Source organism: Eptatretus burgeri, chromosome 2, assembly GCF_056783735.1.
Source record: "Eptatretus burgeri isolate ZD-2024b chromosome 2, Ebu_testis_v1, whole genome shotgun sequence".
NCBI lineage: Eukaryota > Metazoa > Chordata > Myxini > Myxiniformes > Myxinidae > Eptatretus > Eptatretus burgeri.
Window position 1 is genome coordinate 91,160,041 of NC_140962.1, and position 17,350 is coordinate 91,177,390.

A 17,350-nucleotide genomic window follows, 5' to 3' on the forward strand; every position below is an offset into this window, starting at 1 on the left:
ATTCAAGTTCTTCCACACCGATACTGCCAAACCATTTCTGTATGAACCTCACTTTGTGCACGTGGGCATTGTCATGCTGAAACAGGAAAGGGCCTTCCCCAAACTGATGCCACAAAGTTGGAAGCACAGAATCGTTGAGAATATCATTGTATGCTGTGGTGTTGAGATTTCCCTTCACTGGCACTAAGAGGCCTTGCCCGAATCATGAAAAACAGCACCAGACCATTATTCCTCCTCCACCAAACTTTACAGTTGGCACTATGAATGTGGGTAGGGACCATTATCCTGGCATCCACCAAACTCAGATTCATCCGTCAGACTGCCAGATGGTGAAACGTGATTCATCACTCCAGAGAACACGTTTCCACTACTCCAGAGTCCAATGGCGGTGAGCTTTACACCACTCCAGCTGACGATTGGCATTGCACATGGTGATCCTTGGCTTGTGTGCGGCTGGTCTGCCATGGAAACCCACTTAATGAAGCTCTCGACGAACAGTGCTTGTGCTGTCATTGCTTCCAGAGTCAGTTTGAAACTCAGTGGTGAGTGTTGCAACAGACGATTTTTCCACGCTGCACACTTCAGTCGTTGGCGGTCCTGTTCTGTGAGCTTGTGTGGCCCATCACTTCATGGCTGAGCTGTTGTTGCTCCCAGACATTTTCACTTCACAATAGCAGCACTTGCAGTTGACCGGGGCAGCTCTAGCAGGGCATAAATTTGATGAACTGACTTGTTGGAAAGGCAGCATCCGATGATGGTGCCACGTTGAAAGCCACTGAGCTCTTCAGTATGGCCCATTCTATTGCCAGTGTTTGTCGATGGAGATTGCATGGCTGTGTGCCTGATTTTATACACCTGTCAGCAATGCATGTGGCTGAAATAGCCAAATCCACTAATTTGAAGGGGTGTCCACATATTTTTGGCCATGTAGTGTATCACATCTCAGTGGGTGCTAGAGGTAAATTGTGTATTTAGAGGATGAAACCAGGGAGATGAAGGTGTCAGCCAGGGGCCAAAAAATGGAAGGCCATAAAGGACCAAATTTCAGCCCTTGAATAGAAGTCCAAGAAGCTATCTGAAGTCATGAAAGGTTTGGAGTATGACACAGACAATGCACAGAGCACATGTGCAAAAGGCTTCGTTTGCATTCCTACGTCATTTTGAAAGTTTCGTGTTGAAATCAGGCATCCAAGGCGAATTGCTAGCGCCTTAAAACTAGCTTGCTCACCTACTGCCTTACAGTCAAGATTGTTTTCACCAAAGGCTAATTGTATGATTCCTGAAAGAAAAACGGTTGGTATCAAGAATGGCATATGGCCATAGAAACCTCAGCTCAAAACTCATGATGGCAGCTCAAATTTATCAGTATGGTACAGCCTGAGGTACCCTGTTAGGCGTTCATCTGCCTATGCCAAAAAGAAATGGTGAACTACCTTGAGGAAAACAGCTTGTCTCACTTAATAATCTTTATGGTGATCAACTGCTTGACAAAGAAAGTTCAGAGTACCCAATTAAAGGGGGGAGGATAGATGTAAGAGTTGGAATGGAAAATGTCAGAATGACAACAGGTATAGCAAGAGAAGTTGTAGAAATGTGAAGTAAATGGCGACTTTGGATATTCATTGTGTTCAGAAAGAAGAACGGAGAAGACAAGAAACAAAGACAACAGTTATTTTTGTCAGGAAGAGAGGAGACACAGGTAGATACATAGGTGTGTTTGTGAAAGAGAAGTTTTTACCGAATGTCTTAGGCATTGTGTTGGTCAAGTGGTTCTGGTGGCTGGCTTAAGATCATAGGGTGTTTCGGCCGTGGGCCAGTGGGACCTACCTTGCACCCCTTCCCCCTGCGACAGTTTTTCACTGATACCACAGTGTTTATATATATCCCAAGTATCATAAAAAAGATGTTCCCAGAAAAATAACTCATTTGCACTATGCTTTATTAAGTTGTTTCCATGGCAACCAATCAAAAATATACGAATCTCACAAAGATCGGCAAAATGTCAATATCTCCGGCAAATATAAACATAATATCACAGAGTTGGTGTCAAATTAAAGCTTATACATTTACGTATTAAAATATATTTTGTTTATGCTAATTAGATCATTTGCATATTTATTTAATTTGACTTGAAGACGAATTCCCACAAAAATGCAAGAATTTCCATTTTCTTTCCTTGTAATTACCACATATGTCGGTTTTTTTTTTGTCAAAAAAACATTACTTAAGTGTTGCCAGATACAAGCCAGGTTGGCAAAAAATATGTTAAAATTTTGGAATATTTTTAAGTAGGCTAATTAGCATAAAATACAAAGCACAATGAATCGTTCGAAAATCATGTGAAATCAGATTAATCAATATAATTAATTACCTGGGCCTGATATAATACTGTTGTAGATTTCCGCCCGCCGGCGTGCGAATGACCGCGTCTAACCAATAGCGGTCGCTTCGCCCACCGAACGGACAATCCAGTCGCGGCTTTCCAGATCAACGCCGGAAACCAGCCACGGGTGTGTTTGTAACCACACCACAACCTTGTCCGCACTCTACCCGCGCGCTGCAGGGTCCGATCGCCAAATCTTCGATTTACCTAATTATTCACGCGGGTAGGTTTCCGAGAGATTGTACCTCAGCGGGACTGCTGGGAAACGAGCCGCTTAAGCAGCTTCTTCCTTTTGGGATAACCGAGCGGGGTATTATCGCGCAGTCCCGTTGGACTCGATCACTTTACCGGCTATTTAAAAACCAACTATATTCCGAGTGCAAGATGGCAGCTCAATTAAGGGAAGAGGACGCAACGAACAGGTTTAAATTCACACAAGGACATTTATTAGAAAAAGCACTTATGCAATTTAGCAAGGCAAAACACGTATGCAACTATACAAGCAACAAAAGCACGACAAAAGAACTACGACCGTCTATACGAAATGCAATGCAAACATTTACAAAACACAAAGCACTTAACAATTTCCTACTTATTAGACAGGCCCACGCACGCGCGCACACACACACACACACACACACACACACACACACACACACACACACACACACACACACACACACACACACACACACACACACACACACACACACACACTGGTGGCAGAGGCCTTTAATAACGGGCTCCAGCTCGGAGGACAGGTGAGCTGAAATCCAGAACCTATCTCGAACCTCTCCACCTCGTGTGGTCTTCAAGTTGTTCGGACCTGGGCTCCAGCGAGAGTGAGCTGGATCCAATCGCCGTGAGCCGCATTCCTTCCCGAGCTCCCGCGAATCCTCCCGCGCTTCTCAACATGTGCTGGTGAGACGAGGTGCCGATCCTTCCCGTCGATGCGTTGATCCTTCCTGTCGATGCGCCGATCCTTCCCGTCGATGCGCCGCTTCCCCCAAGGAACCACCTCCATGAAGAGGTCGATGAGTCGCACCAAGCCGGGAACCAAACGGAGAACAAAGAGCTCCACGAGCCAAGAAGAAGAAGAAGTCACCATTCGCAGTTCGAGCCGAGCAACCGGCTCGACTTTCTTCCAAAACAAAGCAGCTCTCCAAGAAGTCTACCCAGCCAAGCAGAAGCCGAAGGCCCACTGAACCAACAAAGCAAAAAGCCTCCTCCCGAGCCAGGCCCCAGCCAAAGCTCACTGAGCCAGCCGAAGCAAAAAGCTTCCGAAGGCCTCAACCCTAACCCAAGCCAAACAGCACCCGAGGGTCTGCTGAACGACTACCCTCAACTCCCTTCTCCCACTCAGCACACAAACAAAGAAAGGATCTCTTCCTTATCCTCTTCCGCCCTTTCCCGCTCCTGGCGTAACTCATGACTCGTGCCCTCGTGCTCCATCCCCCGCTCAACCACGGGTGGGAGGGAGTTGTTGACATCATGAATCACGGGAAGGCAGGGTTCTTCTTCCTCTTCGCAGAAGAGGGCGAGGGATGTCTCCATTGTTCATTCCCTTACTATAAAATCGATCCGCAGGGCATCTAATCGATTTCTGAACATTTAAACAATGGAAGGTGAGCTATCTCGGGAACAAGCACTTATCGACATAGCTGACTAAAGGAACCTGTATGTTGTGTGCAATCGAATTCCAAATTGGTAACAATACATAACTGTGACCTATGATATCTGTTGGTGTTTAAGGGAAACATAACTATTTTCTGTTTGAGTTAAAGTCATGGAAATAATTTTAAATGCATTGATATGCTGATTAGGATCCACCATTATGGAATTTCTCATTTTCGTAAATATCTCAACTTCTGGTACATGGAAATTTGTAAATGAGGAATCTACACATATGTTTGGAGGGTCAAGGAATACAGTGAACATATTGTTACGGCCTGTGGAAATTCACATTACACCATAAAGGGTCCTCAGGTGAGATATATCGGTAAGTCCATGTGTAGTTAGCCCAAACCCGTTGTATAGAGGGAATATATGTGATCCATTCGGGCTGCGATTCTTCAGTTAGCCGTTTTTCTTTTGCCGTCGTTATTTTGGTGCAAGAACAACAACGAACATCGCCACAACCAACATCTCAACGATCACGCCATTCACTACACGACGCCAACCATCACAACATTCACACCACGACGCCACCTTCCACAACTACGCTACCACCATCTTCGCCACTCGCCATTCAACGAGTACCGTGCAGTCACGATCTCTGCGGGATGGATGAAAGGAGCGGAGTGGCAGCAGCAACAAGGGTGCGAAGGGGCACCTCTCGCCCAAAACTCCCGCTTAAATATCTCCCGCCAAGATCTCCCCCCCAAAACGCCCGCGCAAATATCTCCCGCCCGAATTTTCCTTCCCTCGTCGTCCTAAGTGAGAAAGGGGGAGGGGTGGCGCGTCCTCTCCCGATTGGCGGATGCGCGGTGTGACGCAGCCGGGGGAGAGGAACGCCCCCCTTCGAGGCATTTTCTGGAAGCGTCTTGAAGGAAGGAGGAGCCAAGAACGGGGCGTGGTGAAGGGTGGAGCCCGACCCTACAAAAGGCGTGGGCGTGGAGAGTCCCTGGTCGGTTGTCCCTGAATGAGAATTGTCGAGAGTTGTTGGAGAGTCCCTGCTTATGGTTCGTTCGTTCGGAGGAAGAGGTTGAAGTTCTGTTCGTTCGTTCGGGTCTGGTCGTGGTCGGGTGAAGGTTGTCGAATTGACGCAGGTCGTCGAATTGCCACGGGTCGTCGAACCTGGTCCCTGGTGATTGTTCCTGGTCGGAGGGTCGATCAGCGTCGGTGCAGTCCCGAGACCCCGCTAGTGGGATGGAGCGCCTGCCATTCCCCCACCCGCCCCCCCCCCCGTCCGCTCCGAGATAGCGGCGAAAACCCGGCCGATTTCCCCCAGAACCCTGTCCGAGCTGTCGGGCGGACGACACTTGCAGGCGCGAGGCACGAGCCCAGTGTACCATGCCGGAGGGACTCAGAGTTACGGTCGCCAAGGGCTGGACGACGCGCTCAGGAAAGTCGCGACTTCCTTTTCTTTTGGGGTTTTGTGTAAATGTCTGTGGGTGGCGCCAGTCTTGAGAAGTAGAACTGTTTTAAGTGTTGCCGTGTGAATTGCCTTATTCGGTTGTAGATCTGCGTTGGTTCTTTGCTTGTGTTTTTCTTTGCATAAACGTATACGTGTATTGCTTTTGTTCCTTTGTTTTACTGTAATATACGTGCCTTCCGTGCTTCCATGAATAAATGTGCTTGTCCAATTGTTCCCCGTTTCGCTGCGTCCTTTCCTTTGTTTGAATCTCCATCTTGCATCACGTAAGTGATTAATAGTGGGTTTTAACAGCTGGTAATTAATCTGAACCGTCAAGGTCGACGATAACTCTGCTCGGTTATCCCTGCAGCACGGAACGAACCGCTTAAGCGGTTCGTGTCCGGAGTCGACCTATGGCGTGGTACAATCTCTCGGTAATCTACCTGCACGAATAATTAGGTAAATAGATTATTCGGCAATCGGACCCTGTAGCGCGTGGGTAGAGTACGGACAAGGTTGTGGTGTGCTTGGAACACACCTGAGACTCGTTTTCGGCGTTGATCTGGAAAGTCACAACTGAATTGCACGTTCGGTGGGCGAAGCGGCCGCTATTGGTTACACGCGGTCGTTCGCACGCCGGCGGGGCGCGAATTCACAACAATATTGTTGCGGATCCGGGGTGGCGGGAATCTGACCCGGTCCTGGGTGCCAGCCTCGCCACCGCCATCTCCGGGAGTCTATAACGCCGGCCGGCTCAGCACAGGCCTCAGGTCACGTATCTTCAATCGCGATACCAATGTAATCCTGTACTTTACCAGTTGGGGAGATAGAACCCCGAGTTACAGACTGGCTTTGTCAGAGACCGAGTGGAGTCTACCAGTCTGTAATCACTTTTTGGTTTTATATGCCAATCGAACGGATCGTTCCTCAATGCGACAAACATTAATCCATAGCGGCAACTGCATACGAATTAACCAGATTTATTGGGGACATCAGGGATCACAACACAAGCAATATACATGACAATGGTTTTATTAACAATCAACCCGTTCTTAACTAGGGGACCACGGCTAAAGGTTTCGAGGGGATTCTACGAAATATGCCTAATACAACATGTTCAAACAAACAGCATGCATGCAAACAGAGTACTTGGTGATGACTCATGGACGAGAGGACCGTGTCCAAAAGCACGAATGTCGCTCGTAACAAACAAGCGGGTGTCCATGGATTCGAACTCCCGCTCGAACGTCCTGCGCGGCTAGTAATTGCGGCGCAGCAACTCCCGTTGCCTCTTGTTAGTTACCGCGTGCGCACTTTCTCCTCAGCGCGTTCTGGCTCTGCGCAACGTCGACGATGCGAGATCGCCGATCTCTCTCCAGGGCTCAGCACACGAATCCCGGCCTGGCCTGTTCTCCATACAAGGCCCAAGTCGAGGTCCGAGTTCCACAGGCGGATCGGCAAACGTGACGAGCCGTGAGGTGAGCAAGGACCGTCCGAAGGTCCGGCGTCTCCTTTCCAGCCTTCCCGCCTCGAAGCCCGACTCCCACTACGTCATCTCAGTGCCTCTCTTGGTCGAATCACCGACGTGCAGGTCGGTTCAGCATCTCTCCCTTCGACACACGTCGCGCCTCGAGAGCAGCTGTTTTCACACCCCTATCTTTTGTTTCTTCTCTTCCCTTTCGTTCGGCAACTCTCTCTTCCAACCGAGAACTCCTTTTTCCTTTCGTTTCCTTTTTACCAACCCCCTCTCCAGGCGACTCAGTGACCAAAGGCCACACCCCTTCGCGTCACTGACTGGGTGGGGCCTATCCGGGATGAGGAAATAACAAGAGCGATCTCTCGTTTCACCACCGTATGAACATAAAAGCAGTCTGTTACCCCACCCGACACACACCTATCATCCCTTATACCACACAACCTATCTATACATTAATATAATGGGGGAACTGAGCTAATCCTATACTTAGCATTTCCATTTCCGTAACAATATTTCCTTTGTTGTCAGAGATGTAGAATAATGTTTAGATAGCTTAATTGCATGCAAAAATGGAAACAGCTTAATAAAGCATAGTGCAAATGAGTTATTTTTCTGGGAACATCTTTTTCCTGATACTTGAGAGATATATATATGAACACTGTGGTATCAGTGAAAAATTGCCGCCTCAGGATGACAGGCTGAGTTAACCACACCTTAGTCTGGGATCCAAGGCCCATAAATTCAACTTTGATGTGACACCCCTGCGGTAAAATTTTTGGCACTTGAATCATGTTTGTGGGGGGTGTAGGACACCAGAAAAGTGACTTCGGCAAGTTGGATCGAATTGCGCAACTTCTCCAGGGACGATTTTTTTTAACCTCAGCCGGCAAATCCCAATATCGAAAAAACTAGGGGTAGGGGAAATGCAAATCCCTGTATCTCTTGAACCCTGCATCGCACACTAACAAACTACCACTCATTCTTTTTGGTAGAATGTCAGCTTTCAAACGATGTATAACAAAATTTGATTGGATGACCTCTGGGGTCAGGGGAGGTCAATAGGTCACAGAAATTGGTCATGCTGAAAATCTAGGCCTCACATTAAACAAATTGTAATTTTGCTGCTATGAGAATTTTATTATGAAAACCCTTGGCATAATTGTGTCCTTTACATGCCTCTGATGTTTTTGAAAAAGGAAGGTTAGGATTAAATAGCATCTTGCCACTCTATTTAGTGCTATTTGTTAAGCTATTTGCGGAAAAAACGGCAACCGAAAACCCAAAATCTTTGTTTTGGATACCATAAGATTTTTTTCACAGTAATTGATAATGTGACCGAAAAATTTCTACAGCACAATATCTAAACATACGAATGCATTGGTAAAACAATGTTACAGTCATTGTCTATTCCATACAGCATGAGCCCCAACTTCTGGAGGGGGGGGGGACATGTAAGTGTCCGGCAATTACTGTGTTGTAACTGTGATACAGTTATGGCAGAAGTGTGATTGCTTTTCGCATCCATGTATTCCCTGCAAATTTGTGAGATGGTCATGGACTCCTGACTGTATGGAATAGACACTAACTCTTATACTAACCATTGAATGGATTTTATAAAGTCTGGGCTATCATAGCTGGAAATTCTGTACGTCATACATGTACTTGCAAAGTCTGATTCACTCTCAGCCATGAAAAAGTACTATGTTATGGAGTACGACACATGGTAAACTGAGGATGAAAAGTTTATTCATCACCATCACTGTCTTCACCCATTAACCGTCCACACTTATCTTGGTCCCCATTGCAGGTGCATGCTGTGATGCATGACACACCTGCTTTTTCACATGGGCAGTTCCTCAAGCAGCTCGGCGTTTTCTTGCTTTTGCAGAAAGACAATTTCGGAATGGCAGGTTTTGATGACTTTTTCTTCATGATTGGAAGCAATCTGTCATCTTCCACATACCAACCATATTTATCAGGTGGAAGAAGGACTGGGTTGGCAAGTGTGACCTGTTTGTACAGGCTGATCTGTCAAAGAGACCTTAGAACGTGACAGTGAAGTGCGTCTTCAGTTGGAGGCAGAGATCGCAGATCCCTTTTGCTAGAAGCAAATAAATGAGCACAGAGTTTATCTAAGAACGTATAGTCTGCTCTGCCATAAAGATCACAAAAAAGCTGCGAGCTTCACTGGTCAACTCATCATTCTGGCCTGAATCGGTGAGGACAATACTCGAAAATGCTGGCATTTTGCCTACATGTTGTAGTGCAACTGTTGCTGCCCTCTTTTTGCCCTGTCTGAATGGATAGCTGACTGAGTCGCAGCCTGACAAGACATAACAAGTAAGCAAGGTGTCAGTTAACTGCAAAGGGTCCTTATCCACAACTTCACCAAGTCATGAACAGGGAGGAAGAGGTCATTTTTTTCCACCCATAGCTGTTTGATATTCATTAGCCTGGGAAAATGGTACAATGATAGCAGTATAATGCCCATGTCAGTCGCCTGAATGATCACAACAATTTCATCTGGACAGTTCGCTGTATGTGCAAAAATTCTAGTGTCTGCCTCCTCATGGGAAGGACAGTGCACCTCACGAATGGCAGTTGCTCCATTGTTTGTGACGCGTATCGCATCTGGCAAAATTCCTAGTTACAGACTGAAGCCATCAGGCAAAGAGGCAATTGACCAACATGATGAGAGATATGACAGTAGATTTGCCTTGTTACATGGGTTTGACAGGAATCCTTTCCATGCAGGAATGGCCAGTGTCTGCAGGAACATACTCAGGTGAGCTCACATCCATTTCCCGTCTGTGGCGTTTGTCCCCCTTTGACTCTGCAGGCCAAAATCATACCTATCACCAATGAAGTGTACCTCCTGACAGTTTACAGGTTTCATACTCATGATTTTACTCTTGTACCTCTCTTGAAGTTACCCGAATGTACTCGCACCTTGAGTCTAAAAACGTTGGATGAATGCCATCGCATCAATAAGATAAACTAACTGCGATGAACAACCGATGGGCAATTCCTTCAAAGGCACCCATGAATCAGAAACGTTATCCTGTAGTGGCACTATAAAGTCTGATTTGGTTCCTTTCCGCATGGTATATTCATCCCTGTCTGGTTCAAACAGATGGCGGGTATTCCAGCCATTCATAACTGAACGCATCAATCCTTGCTTCATCATTTAGATCCTGTGTGAAACAAAGCGCCCTTGTAACTCCACTTTCCTCAGATAGTACTTGTTTGACCTTGTCTTGCTTCTTCTTTCCTTTTTCTGCTGTGTTGCAAATGTTGTTATCTTGGGCACACTGATTTTGTCAGCATTGGTAGAACTGGCAAGTTTTATTATGTCTACCCCACGTTGCTTTGCTTCTAACAGTTCCGGTGGGGTAAGTGTTTCTCCTGTAGAAATATTGATCAGCTTATCAGTCCCAACAGCATCTGAAAATGGGTTTCTCATTTTTTCTGTTACCGTCAACTTGATTTTCAGCACTTTGCCTATGTCGTCTTTGGTCATTTTGTCATGATGGTCTGACTGGACAGTCCATGTGGACCATTTCTTTGACATACTCTGATACAAAAGTCAAAAATGGCAATGTTTTGATATACTTCTCACGGGTAGCCTCATCCTGGGCAATTCCTTTGAACAGACTTGTCTTGCCCTCTTTATTGTATGTTTGTTCCAATGCTAAATCAGTCCAAACTCCATTGAAAGCTCCCTCTGTTACATGGACACTAAAATTCCCTGTCTCAAATGCCTGGTGCACTTCTGGCACTGACTGAGGGAGGTTGTTCATCTCATTCAAATAAATTGGCAGGCAAGACATGTATTTACTGTGACCTGAGGATATAGTGTATGGCAACATGTTTTGGGCCTCTTGCAAATGCTGCTTCCACAAGCCAACCCTCTCAGCATGGACGTATCGCTTGATTATGAGTACCATTTCGATGTACATGTTCCAAAATCTAGCTGTCATGCCCAGTGTGCGCTCAAAGTCCCTCCAAAGGTTTTCTAGTGTTGCCAGATGTCTCAAGACCTCATCCACAAATTCCGAAACTTTCTGCTTGTCTTTCATATCAAATGCATTTCTCAGATTTTCCAGCGCTGGCGACACTACAGAAAGGGCTTCAACATCATTTTCTTTGGCCAGCCATCTCTCAAAAGACTCCCACTTGAGCATGAACATTGCTTCACAGACCCATGAATGGTACCTTACCATCTTGTAATAGTCCTTTCCCCCTATTACTTTGTTAGCTGTGCCTCTCCCGCAGGTGTCACTTGAAACCAGTAGGTCTTCAATGCCACGCTCCTTCATGAAAAAGCCGATGGAGTCCAGGAAGTTTTGTGCAATGTGGAAACCTCCCAAGCGTACTTTGAAATCCTTGTATTTCTCCAGTTCTTTTACTACCAAGCCCTTTATTATATCATCGATTGCTTGGTCACAAGTGATAACTGTTTTTGGCTGCCCAAGCTTCAGGCTCACTGACATGAAGTAATCCAACGAGGTTTTGACAACATCAGGACTTGTGGGAGTTTTGGGATACAGTGGGCCATAACCAATTGTTGTTTTTGGCGCTTCTTTCCCAGCACGAAGTTCGAAGAAACTGTTCCAAGTTGGAGAAGAAATAGACACGCTATCTTCTACAATGGTCATCATTTGGGTTGGAAACATCCGTAAAAGAAAGCAAACAATGTTTTCATCGGCCAGAGTGCCACTTTCTTTGTCATCACCCTGACAGATTTCAATACCATGCAATGATCTGGCTTGTTTTCTGTCCTTCAGTGCAAGATTACTGTCCACAGGTACAAACTTTTCTGGCGCATTGATAGTTAATTGCCTTGTTTTTTTTGACTAGAACCATTCCAGCCTGCTCAACGTCAGGTCTTTCTCGGTACTGGTAAATGATATTGGTAGTGGCATCAAGGCTGCCACCATCCTCTGTGTCAGAATGGAAATTTAAGTTGTCTAGTGCATTCTGTGTAAAATGCCCAGGAATAACGTTAGTTGGAATGAGTATTCCTTCCCTCTCTTCTCTCTCAGAAATATCATTTGCCACTGTTGTGATGTATCGCTGAGTGGTGGCATAACTAATGCCATTTCCAAATCTGTTCATCATTGTTATTAGGTTTTTGCTCCATGCTTGTTTAAGAATATGAAGACCAACCCCAATGTGTTTTGGGAGTGAGTGGCTGGTTGCTTAGGTATCACATAACATCCTGCGCTAAGTTCAGAACTTTCTCATTTTCGTCTTCAGGAATCTGAACCTTTCCCCCTTCATCTGTAGTTTCATTGCAGTTTGTTATCAACCATGCCAAATGATTATACAAATGGACAGGAACTTGATTAGATGCCTCTTTGTAAGAAATCTCAATTGCAGTTCCCTGAACTTGAGGCACCCTTTTTGCAGCCTGTTTTATTTCCATCTGCAAGTGCTTTGCCAGAGGATATGAACTACCTGATACATTTGTAATAAAATTGTCACCATCATAATCATCATCTGGCAAAAGTTGGCCTTCTTCAACTTCAGCCTTGAGCCGCACAACCTCATCACAAAGTTCCTTGGTGGTCAAAGAAGAGGAACAAATTAGAGTTCCATTGTTTAAAGTAATGAGCTGAATGTCGGCGACAAAATGATCCAAAAATCGTTTTGTCAACCTAACAGTTCGATAAGGCCGCTGTGCAGTATTACTATTCTGCTTCAAAATTTCATCATACCGTTTTGAAAGCTGGCGAATGTAATAGACATGCTTGTCAATCATAAGTCCTGATGTAACCTCAGACAGAAGTTTTTGAAACACCTGGTCATGCAAACTTGGGTCTCGACTTTTATTTTCAGTTTTGCTACGTTCACTCATAAACTTGTTCATTCACCTCACATGATGGTGGAAATCATTTGCAATTAAGTCGAGGCACTGGTCACCAAAACCATCAATTTTGAATAGAATATCCTTGTTATTAAGTTCCTTTGCCTTTTTATGAATTGATTTCTGTCTCTCTATTGTACTAACTCGTATCAATGTTCTGTCCCCTTTTGAATCATGTTCCTTTTCACACAGAAAACAGTTTTTAAAGTCTTTTTGAAATCCCATGGAACTTGTTCTGTCTCCTTAAGGCCTAAGTCACATTTGCTCTACGGCGAGGATACGGCGGCCGTATGCCCTCTGAATTGACAGAAACGTGCGGCGGCCGCAGAGTTTCTGCGGTGGCCCTACGCCGTTTGGTTATATTTTACAGGCCGTAAGGTCGCCGTGGAATTATAACGCGGAGTTATAACTTTTTTTCATTTCTATGTTCGCCGTAGCAATTCGACATGCCGAAAAAAAAATGGTAAAAAATTAAATAAATAACCCATTCGTTATCGTCCGTCTGGCCACACATTCGCCTTAGGGCCCCCTGCAGTCGCCTTGTGGGCACCTTGAGGCGACCTTGCGTCCGCCTTGAAAATTCTATGGCCACCGCAGGAACGCCCTAAGGTCACCGTGCGACATCAAATCAAAGATCGTACGGCAACCCCACGTTTTCGGTCTCCACAATTTATAAATACGTCGTGTGTCTCCCCGAAAAATAAAAACATATGTGACTGCTAAATTGTGTGACCGTGGAAATACTGCGGCCGCCGTATAATTGCTAGTGGCCATAGATTTTGGAGACCCCACGGCCGCCGTGGCAAATGTGACCTTGGCCTTCCTGACTCCCTCTGAAGTTTCCCCACAACCTTGTTCATCCTTTGTAGTCTGGGAGCAAAAGGCAGATATTTTAGTGAACCTGGTTTTGCCAGATTTTTTTCTATGCTGTTTCTTGTAGCCTTGAGGTAGCTCGTCATAATTCAGGGGTGTGACCGTTCGTAACCCTTGGGCAATTCGCTATATTAACCCTTTTATGCCATCCATCCATCCATTGGGACCATACTCTGTGCAGAGCGTAGGTGCTGCCGAAGCAGTCTCCTTGGCTGTTGGACACAATCCTGGATGGGTCGCCACTCCAACACAGGATACCAGCAAGCTGGTACTCATTTTGCCGACCTCGGAAGGATGACAGGCAGTCAACCCCACCTGGTATTAATTCAACAGCAGAGTGGGATTTGAACTCAGGATCCTCGGATCCCAAACCCACCACCCTAACCATTAAGCCAACACCAGGCATATGCATGGAATGGTCTCCCTGGAATGGTAGTGGCAGCAGAAAAAGTAGATAACTTTAAATTAGAATTAGATAGGTACCTGGAAGTGATGTAGATAGAGGGGTATGGGGATGTTGATAAGACTTTTTGGTAGTTTGAGCATTGATGGGTGATTGTGTGCATGTGTACAACGTGCTGTTGGTGGGGATCTTGTCAAGGGAGGTTGTGTGGTTATGCCGGTTACACCCAAATGCGCCCCAAAGTACTATTTTTTGCGATATTTTGTAAATAGCTGTGACCAAAATTCATCACATTTATTTTTCATCAATATTATTCACAAGGCAAGTATTTTACAGATGATTTGGACACAATTTGCCCAAACTTGATGATTATTAACCCTTTCCTGGCATTCCTAGGGGATCATATATCTCCCCCAAACGTAGGCCTACATTTCCTGCTTTGATCTGTTTATCACCCATGCATATTGAGATGAAGTATTGGCTGAGAGACTTCATTAGTTAGTTAAACTGACAAAAGGTGGCACCATTGCATTGTTTCAGATATTAGAAGCACATGGCTGGGCACCACTCCCACTCTGCTGTGCAGGTTTGTCATGGAATAGGCAACCAGACTTCCAGTTGTCAAGCTTTATATGAAGTCGTTAGTAAAATAGAATCTCCAGATTAAAATACTAGACAAATTCAGATTGTATAAATTTAGTTTTTACAATGACAGTTATCAAAATGGGCATGACAGTTATTGTTGGGTGCTGCCCTCTTTTAGCAGGGAACCGTACTAATAAATGTGAACCTTTGTACGGTACTAGTATTCAGGCACAGTTATAAAATGCTTTCTCCCAGGTTAGAATATAATTTTTGACTTATTTATTTTCAGGGTTGACATTTTATGGAGTCCGATCAGGAAAGATGTTTCTTCCAGTGGAAGTTTCGCTGTGAAACGATGAAAGACCCATTAATCACCGCAACCACTGTTCGAACAAGTAATATCATATGATGTAGCAAGATCTATGGTGATTGGAAGCATTTTGACCTTCAGGAAGCATTGAACCAGAATAGTGAACTTACTATAAAATGCCATAAAACCTGTGTGTCTACATATACAAGCAGTAGACAAACAGATCGTTACAAACGGCAGAATGACAGAGAAGCAGACTCTGCAATACCTCGGAAAGTCACAAGACAGTCCCTGTCAAAACCTGTTGGTGAAACGTTCAACTTCAGACAGCACTGTGGGGATCATTGTGACATTGAAAAGGACAAAAGGCACCCAAGGTGGAGAGCAGCATATTTATGTTGAGAAATTGACACGAAACAGTCTTTACTGGAGATATGTGAAAAGAGAAATGATGCTGCTGCAGTAGTGTTGTAGATAGTAGAAAAATCGTGCAAATTATGATACAAGCATCAAATTTGGCATTTCTGTTCTGCAGGGCTTTCTGATCAAATGTGCCCGATTGGCCATTTGAAAATCCAAATTTTGAAAAATTTGAAAAGAAAAAAAAACTTCAAAAAATTTGAAGTCACAGCTGGCTGAAATTCTCAAAGTGCAAGTGCACATCCCAGACAGAGAACCAAGGGGAGATGCAGTCATCATTGATGGTTCAGCACTTATCAATGCCCGACCTCCACGCACTTAAAATATATTTGATGACTATGCTAAAGAAGACATCATCCCAAAGGTGGAATCCTATGGTGCCAGGTACGAGAGGGTGGACGTAGTGTTTGATGTGTACAAGAAGTCAAGTCTGAAGTCTGAGGCAAGGTCGAAAAGGGGGCAAGGAATCAGAAGAAGAGTCACAGGAACCAGTAAGACCCCAAGTAACTGGAGAAGCTTTCTTCGAGATGATAGCAACAAGACTGAGCTGTTTCACTTCCTTGCGGAAAAGATGTGTGAAGCACAGACGACAAGCACAGTCATTGTCACAAAAGGAAAATATGCCATTAGCAACACAAGGAAGTCACTGGATGCTGTGTCTCCATGTTGTCATGAAGAAGCTGACACTCGAATATTTGTACATGCCAGGGATGCAACGATGGATGGTAGCAAGTCCATTATCATTAAGGCTAATGACATGGACGTACTAGTCATAGCAATATCTGTACTGCCATCCTTACAGGAACTAGGTCTTGAGAACATGTGGATTTCCTTTGGCCAAGGAGCCAAGGTGCGATGGATTCCAGTCCATGAGGTAGTTTCTGCAATAGGGCCTGAGAAAGCTAGAGGGATCCCATACTTCCATGCGTTCACTGGATGTGACGTCGTGTCTGCCTTCCACGGTAAAGGGAAGAAAACTGCATGGCAGATTTGGAACGTCTTTGATGATGTTTCTGAAACATTCACCAATCTCAGCCAGCATCCAACATTGTTTCATGATTTTGATTTTTTTGAATTTTTTTTTTTTAAATTTCTCAAAATTTGGATTTTCAAATGGCCAATCAAGCAGATTTGATTCGAATCCCCTGAAGAACAAATGTGCCAAATTTGATGCTTGTATCATAATTTGCACGATTCCTCTCAAAAATGATCTGCCCCACTACAGCGAGTGTTCGACATTGTGTTGAAGGGGCAGTCAGTGATCTTCATGCGGCAGATGTCCGTTACCACACTGACTATCAGCAGAGGTTTGTCTCATTTCGTGCATTACCTGGCAAATGCTTGAAACTGGCCATCCACCGGCACTGGACCCTGAGGAATATGGATGGATGAGAGATGTCAAGAACAAGTCACTGTCACCAATTACAGTCCCAGATGATGTGAAACTGGCCCCACAATATGTTCTTGAAATGATCAGGTGTGGTTGCAAAAGTGAAAGTCCCTGTAATTCGAGAAGGTGTGGTTGTCAAGTCAGAGGTCTCGCTTGCACAATTTTCTGTGCCTGTTATGCAGTTGGCTGCTCACGTGTGCAGTAGCAAGGTTTGAGGAGATTGGGGAAGCAACTAGTAGTTGCAGATTATTTGTTTGTTTCACGAATTTAATTGATCTTACAGTGAATGGTGAATGGTCTTACAGTGAATGGTCAAACTAAACACATTGAGTGTCGAACCCAGTCTATTTTGCATCAACGTCAGCAGGTCGGAAAGCAAGAGATGACATTAAAATCCCATGCCATAATTTTTGGAGTGGTTTTTGTGCAATAATGCGTCAAAGACCCGTGTTGTCTATAGATGTTCAAATGTTTTGTGCTGGGTAAAATCAGTCAGGAAAGGGTTAATATTGAGTATTAAGTCATTATTCTATCTTTTAAGTTGTTTTTGGTTACCTTATTTGT

At 44.9% G+C, this 17,350-nt stretch overlaps 1 protein-coding gene and 1 pseudogene across 1 annotated transcript in view; one reads left to right on the forward strand and one right to left on the reverse strand.

Annotated features, from left to right (window-relative positions):
* The window catches only part of LOC147032552 (sodium- and chloride-dependent GABA transporter 3-like), a 199,351-nt gene that overhangs the window by 59,216 nt on the left and 122,785 nt on the right, over positions 1-17,350 (forward strand).
* Positions 8,680-9,427, reverse strand: LOC147032554 (uncharacterized; annotated as a pseudogene).